This window comes from Acipenser ruthenus, chromosome 43, assembly GCF_902713425.1.
Source record: "Acipenser ruthenus chromosome 43, fAciRut3.2 maternal haplotype, whole genome shotgun sequence".
Classification (NCBI taxonomy): Eukaryota; Metazoa; Chordata; class Actinopteri; order Acipenseriformes; family Acipenseridae; genus Acipenser; species Acipenser ruthenus.
Window position 1 is genome coordinate 5337863 of NC_081231.1, and position 10318 is coordinate 5348180.

At 38.6% G+C, this 10318-nt stretch overlaps 1 long non-coding RNA gene across 1 annotated transcript; it reads right to left on the minus strand.

Annotated features, from left to right (window-relative positions):
* Positions 1–8009: 8009 nt before the first annotated feature.
* LOC131709414 (uncharacterized) lies at positions 8010–9156 on the minus strand. Its single transcript, XR_009311520.1, has 3 exons — positions 8914–9156; positions 8526–8585; positions 8010–8069 (listed from the first exon to the last, which is right to left on the minus strand). It is a non-coding gene; the product is annotated as an uncharacterized LOC131709414 (long non-coding RNA).
* Positions 9157–10318: the final 1162 nt, after the last annotated feature.

Here is a 10318-nt window from a genome sequence, read left to right on the forward strand (position 1 = left end):
AAAGCATCTCCTGTATCGTGTGTGTTCATTGCAACATTACAAAGCATCTCCTGTATCGTGTGTGTTCATTGCAACATTACAAAGCATCTCCTGTATTGTGTGCACATTGCAACATTACAAAGCATCTCCTGTATTGTGTGTGTTCATTGCAACATTACAAAGCACTCCTGTATTGTTTGATCACTGCAACATTACAAAGCATCTCCTGTATCGTGTGTGCACATTGCAACATTACAAAGCATCTCCTGTATTGTGTGTGTTCATTGAAACATTATAAAGCATCTCCTGTATCGTGTGTGCACATTGCAACATTACAAAGCATCTCCTGTATCGTGTGTTCACATTGCAACATTACTAAGCATCTCCTGTATCGTGTGTGTTCATTGAAACATTATAAAGCATCTCCTGTATTGTGTGCACATTGCAACATTACAAATCATCTCCTGTATTGTGTGCACATTGCAACATTACAAAGCATCTACTGTATTGTGTGCACATTGCAACATTACAAAGCATCTCCTGTATCGTGTGTTCATTACAAAGCATCTCCTGTATTGTGTGTGTTCATTGCAACATTACAAAGCATCTCCTGTATCGTGTGTGTTCATTGCAACATTACAAAGCATCTCCTGTATCGTGTGTGCACATTGCAACATTACAAAGCATCTCCTGTATCGTGTGTGCACATTGCAACATTACAAAGCATCTCCTGTATCGTGTGTGCACATTGCAACATTACAAAGCATCTCCTGTATCGTGTGTGTTCATTGCAACATTACAAAGCATCTCCTGTATTGTGTGCACATTGCAACATTACAAAGCATCTCCTGTATTGTGTGCACATTGCAACATTACAAAGCATCTCCTGTATCGTGTGTGCACATTGCAACATTACAAAGCTCTCCTGTATCGTGTGCGTTCATTGCAACATTACAAAGCATCTCCTGTATCGTGTGTGCACATTGCAACATTACAAAGCATCTCCTGTATTGTGTGCACATTGCAACATTACAAAGCATCTCCTGTATCGTGTGTGCACATTGCAACATTACAAAGCTCTCCTGTATCGTGTGCGTTCATTGCAACATTACAAAGCATCTCCTGTATCGTGTGTGCACATTGCAACATTACAAAGCATCTCCTGTATCGTGTGTGCACATTGCAACATTACAAAGCATCTCTTGTATTGTGTGTGTTCATTGCAACATTACAAAGCATCTCCTGTATTGTGTGCACATTGCAACATTACAAAGCATCTCCTGTATCGTGTGTGTTCATTGCAACATTACAAAGCATCTCCTGTATTGTGTGTTCATTGCAACATTACAAAGCATCTCCTGTATTGTGTTCATTGCAACATTACAAAGCATCTCCTGTATCGTGTGCACATTGCAACATTACAAAGCATCTCCTGTATCGTGTGTGTTCATTGCAACATTACAAAACATCTCCTGTATCGTGTGTGCACATTGCAACATTACAAAGCATCTCCTGTATTGTGTGCACATTGCAACATTACAAAGCATCTCCTGTATTGTGTGCACATTGCAACATTACAAAGCATCTCCTGTATCGTGTGTGCACATTGCAACATTACAAAGCTCTCCTGTATCGTGTGTGTTCATTGCAACATTACAAAGCATCTCCTGTATCGTGTGTGCACATTGCAACATTACAAAGCATCTCCTGTATCGTGTGTGCACATTGCAACATTACAAAGCATCTCTTGTATTGTGTGCTCATTGCAACATTACAAAGCATCTCCTGTATCGTGTGTGTTCATTGCAACATTACAAAGCATCTCCTGTATTGTGTGTTCATTGCAACATTACAAAGCATCTCCTGTATTGTGTTCATTGCAACATTACAAAGCATCTCCTGTATCGTGTGTGTTCATTGCAACATTACAAAGCATCTCCTGTATTGTGTGCACATTGCAACATTACAAAGCATCTCCTGTATCGTGTGTGTTCATTGCAACATTACAAAGCATCTCCTGTATTGTGTGCTCATTGCAACATTACAAAGCATCTCCTGTATTGTGTGTGCACATTGCAACATTACAAAGTATCTCCTGTATTGTGTGTGCACATTGCAACATTACAAAGCATCTCCTGTATCGTGTGTGTTCATTGCAACATTACAAAGCATCTCCTGTATTGTGTGCTCATTGCAACATTACAAAGCATCTCCTGTATTGTGTGTTCATTGCAACATTACAAAGCATCTCCTGTATTGTGTGTGCACATTGCAACATTACAAAGCATCTCCTGTATCGTGTGTTTTCATTGCAACATTACAAAGCATCTCCTGTATTGTGTGTTCATTGCAACATTACAAAGCATCTCCTGTATTGTGTTCATTGCAACATTACAAAGCATCTCCTGTATCGTGTGTGTTCATTGCAACATTACAAAGCATCTCCTGTATTGTGTGCACATTGCAACATTACAAAGCATCTCCTGTATCGTGTGTGCACATTGCAACATTACAAAACATCTCCTGTATCGTGTGTGCACATTGCAACATTACAAAGCATCTCCTGTATTGTGTGCACATTGCAACATTACAAAGCATCTCCTGTATTGTGTTCATTGAAATATTACAAAGAAAACAGGACACATGAAACATTTAACAGTCATTTCCTGTGTCCGTAATATTTTAAAATCAATATGAATATTGTTTGTTGGTTTCACCATTGCTCTGTGCATTAAATACCTGTACATACCAAAACTTTGAGGATCCACTGCTGCTGATAGAGTTTAAAGCTGCATGATTTGTGGATTAAAAGACTTCTCTTCTCCTAGAGAGGCATCACACATAGTGGAGCAGAGCAGTAAAGAAACAATACAGTTAAGTGTAAAATCAATGCAAAGTTTATTTTTGTCTTCTGAATAGTGAAATGTGTTAAGCTGTTGTGTTTTAATTGCATAATATACACTTTTTTATAGAATGCAATTGACACAAATATATATTAAGCATTAAACATTCTATTTTAGTGGCAGTGGCTATTTATATGTTGTTTATTGCTAATAGACTTAGCTGTGCTTTTTAATATGTAAACTGAAAATGTCTGCATTGCAACACAATGCAAAGAGATTCTACGTCTTAATAAATTCATGAAAAAAAAACAAACAATAAAAGCAATACTACATGTTTGTGTGTATAAGGTTTCTCATCTTGCTATTTGATGTAAAACAAAATCCCTGAGTCGTGGGTCTGGCTTGTTCTCAGCTGCGTCCCCAGTGGGTAAAAAGCCCAGCTCAGGACACTGGAAATGCAGCTGAACTCACACACTGAGAACAAGCAGACAGCAGAGAAGACTGAGCCCACACTCCAGGGCTTACATCATGATACACTAGCAAAGGAATTCCATTTCTCATTTCATGAAGACTGAGCCCACACTCCAGGGCTTACATCATGAGACACTAGCAAAGGAATTCCATTTCTCATTTCATGAAGACTGAGCCCACACTCCAGGGCTTACATCATGATACACTAGCAAAGGAATTCCATGACACAGAGGGAATTCCATTTCTCATTTCATGAAGACTGAGCAAACACTCCAGGGCTTACATCATGATACACTAGCAAAGGAATTCCATTTCTCATTTCATGAAGACTGAGCCCACACTCCAGGGCTTACATCATGATACACTAGCAAAGGAATTCCATTTCTCATTTCATGAAGACTGAGCCCACACTCCAGGGCTTACTTCATGATACACTAGAAAAGGAATTCCATGACACAGAGGGAATTCCATTTCTCATTTCATGAAGACTGAGCCCACACTCCAGGGCTTACATCATGATACACTAGCAAAGGAATTCCACAATACACAGTAAAGAATATTTCTATTTCTTCACTTCATGAAACCAACATTATCAAACCTGCAGCAGCATGACAAGCTTGTATTTGTAAATGTCTTCCTTGGGTTGGTTCATGAAAACGTACAGGAACTCAAACTTCATTTCAATGAATCCCTATCTAAATAGCCAAGCCTGCCTCATCATGTTCTGTCTCATCACTAATGATAGCAAACTAACTAAAAAAATACAAGCAAACAATCCAGATGTTACCCTAAAGGAATAACCGGCTAATGGTGATTCCACAAAAGCACCAGCTCTCTTACTGTCAAACAGTCTGAGGCAACTTCATTCTGCAGATGATCCACTATAGAAATATATACAGCGACTAATGTTTGTGTCCATAAAGTACACATATACTGTATAAACTACAGCTGTGTAGTAATTGTGGAAATGTTTCGGCATGAATGCAAATTTAGTGAATTGCTTTTGCTTATAAAGCTTGCATGTTTTACAGTATAGTAAGAGTATATAGCTCTGCCATTGTGGGGCTGTCATAATAATTGCACATACAGCAGTCTGCCCATTCACACATTGATATAAATTGTACTTCAATACCATTACACTGAAGCAGGACTCCAGTATACAACCACAAGCTTGGAGTTTCTCAGCAAAGCAGATTCATTCATTCAAAACCAAAACAGCACTTGCTCCAGTGCAAAGTTTGCACCACTTGAAATAAAAAAAAAAATTAAAAAAAATGCACAAGACTGTTTCAGCTTGTGTTTGTGGTGCAAGAGTTTAGAGGCCATTCTAGTTAGATGAAGCACACACTGCTGCCACAAACATGAAAATATTCTTAGTTTTAGTTTCTTTTAAACCATTCACTTCTGTATCTTATAATGCACTCAATGACATTGGCACAGTAATATCATTTATAGTTCAAATTAAATAATATTATATACAAGTATTATATTTATGTTTTTGGCAACTTTGTTTAATGTGTTATAGTTTGTATCACACATATAAGTGTGTGGAGAAAAAGCTTGGCATATATTTCCAATGTGTCCCTTCTAAGTAGAATGACCCTGTAACTCTGTCCTAAATCCTCACAGCATGATGAGTGAGATTCATTTCCAATTCAGGGGCAGGAGTGGAGCTGAATCCCAGGGCTCTCCAGTTCATTCTGAAAGAATGGGTCTGTCTCCTTCAGTTTGACACGCTCCCCTTCTCAGTGTCTCCTGGATTCAGGCTGGCTCTCACTCCTGGGGACCCCCTTCATTTACTGCAGGGTGAGAGATAGAGATACAAGGAATCAGACAGCTCTCCACACATTCAAACAAGCAGGGTGGAGAGGTGAGGGACTGAGATGGACGGAGGGAGGGAGGCAGGCTCTAGTGGTCAGAGCTAAAGGACCTAGAGGGAGGGAGATTGGCTCGATGGTTAGTTTAGGAATTGGGAGAGAGGGATGGAGACTGTCCCTGGTGCTTAGAGAAGAGGGACTGGGAGGGAGGAATGAAAAAGTCAATAAAGTAAAGCTTACCTTCCTTTTCTTCTTTGGGAGGACTGTGACATTCATGGCCTCTGCATTATCTGCTGTGGGTTTGCCTGTGAAATGCACCCTGATTAATAGAGGGAGGAGACACAGACAGGAGCGGTTCTAGATACTCTCCAGCAGTGCTTACAGTTCAGATTACAATACCTCAGGACTGTTAGCTGCTGGGGGAATACAGACCGGCTATTGAGTGAAAGAGAGTTACATTCATAAAAGTACAGTAACTTTCAGGTGCTCGTTATAACATTGATGAAGACATTCCCTGCTTGCTTGAGTTTCTTATAGTTTTTGATGGAGTGTCTGCAGTTAAAGTTGGATGAGATGTTCCACTGTGGAGGTTGAATATCCCTGGCCACAGTGTATAATGATATCACAGTGTGTCAGTATCAATGTTAAAGCATGTCCTGGAGTCATCTTAGTTATGTGTGCTGTGGCATTCCCTTGCTTTCGTGGGTTCAAGTTTAACACAGAATTTTATATTATTGAATTTAAGGACCAACATGGTCCTTAGCATATGACCAAACATAGGACATGTGAGAGTTATCTTTACTGATCTATTTGTCTTGTTAGAATTACTTTGTATTTTCAAACAGATTGTTAGAATGCTGCATGCCACAATTAGGAACTACTTGGGAACAAACCTGTGCTCACCACGTATCACTGAGCCACCAAAATCAAAGAAAACACCTGCCAAAATACCTGCTGTCATGGAAGATACTGAAGACATCAAGGTGTCTTGTCATATCTTCCAGTTTATATTCATGTGCACTACGAACCAGTTCACTATTTTAAACAAGACACTGTTCTGGTATTATATTTGTAGTGCATGCCAGTCATTTTCTGTAACTTCGGTCAGATCCAGTTTTCAGACATTTAGTTTTTATTTTACACCTTTTAATTGGTATCAGAGTCGTTTTGTAAAACTGACTTCATTAATTTTTAACTGTGGATATTTTAATATTTTTCGACAGTATTTACATTACTACACGTCATGTCTTAACCACCCGACTCGAGCCTTTCTTCACTCTCGCTTCTCCATTAGCAATGCGCACTCCCTCTTTACAGGTACAAAAAAATCTTGAAATGAAATTAATAACACACACAAACAAATACAATTTGACTTTAAATGAATTACTTGTAATAATAATAATAATAATAATTAATAATCTTCATTATTATTATTATTATTTATTTCTTAGCAGACGCCCTTATCCAGGGCGACTTACAATCGTAAGCAAATAGATTTCAAGTGTTACAGTACAAGTAATACAATAAGAGCAAGAAATACAATAACTTTTGTTCAAATATTACAAACCACAATTCAATAATACAGCAGATAATAGTGATAGTTACATCAGGATATGATTAAATACAAAGTACTACAGGTTAAATACTTGGCAGATTACAGTATTCTGAAGTACAGGATTAAATGCAGTAAAATAGGGGACAGATAAGAGCAAAATAAAGCACATTTACATGAAGGGTGATAGTGTCCCAGGATACAACAGAGGAGTTCTACAGGTGCTGTTTGAAGAGGTGAGTCTTAAGGAGGCGCCGGAATGTGGTCAGGGACTGGGCAGTCCTGACATCTGTAGGAAGGTCATTCCACCACTGCGGAGCAAGGGTGGAGAAGGAGCGGGCTCTGGAGGCAGGGGAGCGTCTTAAATTCTGTTTGGTATGCGCTAGAGCCAATGGGAGCGACTTACCTTGCAACATTGTTACGTAGACTATGCAGGAAGGCAGGCACGGATACACAGCTCAGCAAAGCTTCTTACAGTCATTTAAAGTCTTTATTAAAACAATGTTTTACTTGAACACTATTTTTCGTTCATAGGCACTATTTTCTGTTCTGAAAGGTTATACCTCAAACTGATAATAAATCTTTAGAAACTACATAGATTTCTCCTTTATTTTTCATAAAACGTTTATAAGTACATTTTCTGTTCCATCCTGGTGAATTTTAAAACTCTGTGCCTCAATAGAGCTCTCATAGTCATGTCTGAATCCTAAATTCATCAGGTACACCGAAGTGTAACCAAGAATGTGTTCCCCTGCATCGCACTGCCCCGAGTGGATGCAAGAAGACCACATTTACTTAGAGTAAAAATGCCACACAGAGCAAATGAGGTTCTGTATTTCTTATTTCCACTATGTGTGAGAGAGAGAGATTGTTGAAATGGAAAGAGCTTTAAGATATTCTTTTAACCTGTAGTACTTTGTACTTTGTATTTAATCACATCCTGATGTAACTATCACTATTTAATCATATCCTGATGTAACTATCACTATTATCTGCTGTATTATTGAATTTTGGTTTGTCACACTTGTACTTTGCTTGAACAAAAGTTATTGTATTTCTTGCTCTTATTGTATTACTTGTACTGTAACACTTGAAATGTATTTGCTTACGATTGTAAGTCGCCCTGGATAAGGGCGTCTGCTAAGAAATAAATAATAATAATAATAACCTGTAGTTAGTTTCACAGCTGAGTTCACAGTATCAGTCTCAGCAGGTTTGACTGTGTTAAATAAACAGACTGTTATGACAAATAAGAGAGTAAACACATTATATCAATAGTTCCCTGTTTTATACCAGAATTGTTGATAGTGTTTGGAATTTAGAGAAATAATTTGCAGCAATTCTTACCTTTCTTTTTTTTGTTTTGCTTGCTTGTGTCAGTATTACAGTAAATTGGTTCTTCAGTATCTGGAGGGAATTTTAATACAGCAGAAAAGAGAAAATACTGTCTTAAAGGGGCTATTTATAGGTCTTAAAGATATTTCCAGAGCAGAGTACACAGCAGGTTTGACTGGTAGAATAAACACACTGTTAATACAAACAGGACAGTAAACCCATTGGATCAATAGCTCCCACTGTTTTAGCAGACAGGGCCCCCCTTGGTGTTCAGGGGTTCCCCACAGACTGCGGGGTGTCTTCTGGTTTCAGAGCAGCTCAGCTCCGCAGTCCTCTTGTTCACCAAAGAGCTCAGAGGAGACACTCTTACACCACGAGAGCCAGGGGCAGCTGCACATGTGAACTGATATAGAAAACAAGCAGAAGCCACTCACACCTGTCATGGGTTACAATCACTGATCGTTTAGGGAAGTGTGAGAGGGATGTTCAGCTTGGGAATTCAGAGACACAATTTACAGAGATTCTTACCTTTCTTTGTATTGTTGTGTTTGCTGGTCTCAATCTCACTGTAAATTGGTTCTTCACATTCTGGAGAGACATTTAAAAAACTGCAGTGTTAAAAAAGTTATACTAAATATCGTGACAGTTATTCAATTGACACTCATTAGTTTAATGAGTCCTTTTACACTGGTTTAGTTAGAGTTGGGTTCAGTAAGCCATTTTACACTGTCAGAATATATTTTAATTTAAATTGTTTTTGTTTCTACGAGTTGTGTACATTGTTTTTCAGAATGTAATTAATTATCTTCAATATTCGTTTCATGCAATTTTAGAAATGAATGTTGATTCCTAGCTTCACTGTTATTATTGAGTGTGAATAATGTGTTGGTGTCTCCTCTGTGTGTCAGTAACTCACCAGGTTGCTGTGCTTGGCTGGAGAGCTCTACTCCCCCTGCTGCTTGGTCCTGGTTCTGATCCGAGCGTTTCCTGTGACAGTAGTGAGATACACCAGGCTTGATCAGTTTCACTTCAGCAATGATTCCACTGACAAGCATGATTTTTTTGTATTATCAAATTGTTATATTACAAAATGACAACATTGTTAAATAGCAAATTGCTTCAGATACCATTGTAACAGTTTATATTGCTGTAGATTGGTATGATGTTTGTAATTGTTCTGAGTAGTGCTGAGAGTCACTGCTGAAGATTTGTATTGCTACACCTGGTTAAAGAAATCTCCATTTGCAAGCCATGGTTTCAGTTAGGGTTGCACTTCCTTGTTCACCTGGAGGGTGAAATTGTCCCTGCCCCTTCGCTGGCTTCTTTCCTGTCATTAACCAATCAGGCATGCCGTCAGCCAGTAACATGACCCAGAAGACACTGCAGAGGTGAAGTGAGGCGGGGAGTCCAGCAGCCTTCCCGAGTGCGAGGCACAGAAACAGAACTTCCTTTAATCCAGTGATCATGTCAAATCCAGGTCTGCGAGAACATCTTTCAAAAACTGGACTCTCTAGAGCTAATGCAACTTCCAAGCAGGTCATCTGCATGAAATTATTTTATTAAGCTATAATTCACTTAAAGAAAAAATAAAAATCATGAATTTCCACACACTTTAATTTACCAACAGTGTAGATTTTTATTTAAAGCTATTTAAAGACGTCTTCAATTTTTTTTTTTAATTTGTAAAGCACCTTTTGGAATGTAAAATTCAGATTGCAAAAGCAGTGGCTCAGTGTGTGAGGTTTACTGGTCCCTGTTTAATGAGCGCACTGGTCTAGTAGACGTAACTGGCAGTGAAGAGAGACTGGGAGGCAGCCTTGTCTTTCTGTCCGCTCTGAACGTAAGATCCAGTCAACGCCAATCCGTTAATCTGAAGAAAAAAATAATAAACCAATCAGTAACACACACAGAAAGACAGACAGACACTGACAGGGTGAAAACCCCTCCTCTGTAAAGAAGGGTTTTTGTGATGTATTTTGAGTCCAGGACTTGTTTTGTACCGGTGTCACAGAATATCTGTTCCCCCAGCAAACAAATATTAACTCCCCCCCCAGGACCCAATATTTCACCTTGTGAATATTTCTTTCCCCTCTTATTTTTTTGTAACAGGTCTTTGCTAAATCGATGTTAATAATTTGACTGCGCCACCTTGTGTTTATCGAGGACAAGGACCTCGAGTGGTTGGTTCCGCGCAAACTCTTTTATCCGCGAGAAACCAAGCAATCACACACCAAAATTAATCTTTACAAGTTTTTTTTATTAGTAATAATTGATTTTAAAAAATCTCAAACACATTAACAATAATGTAAACCATATGACAA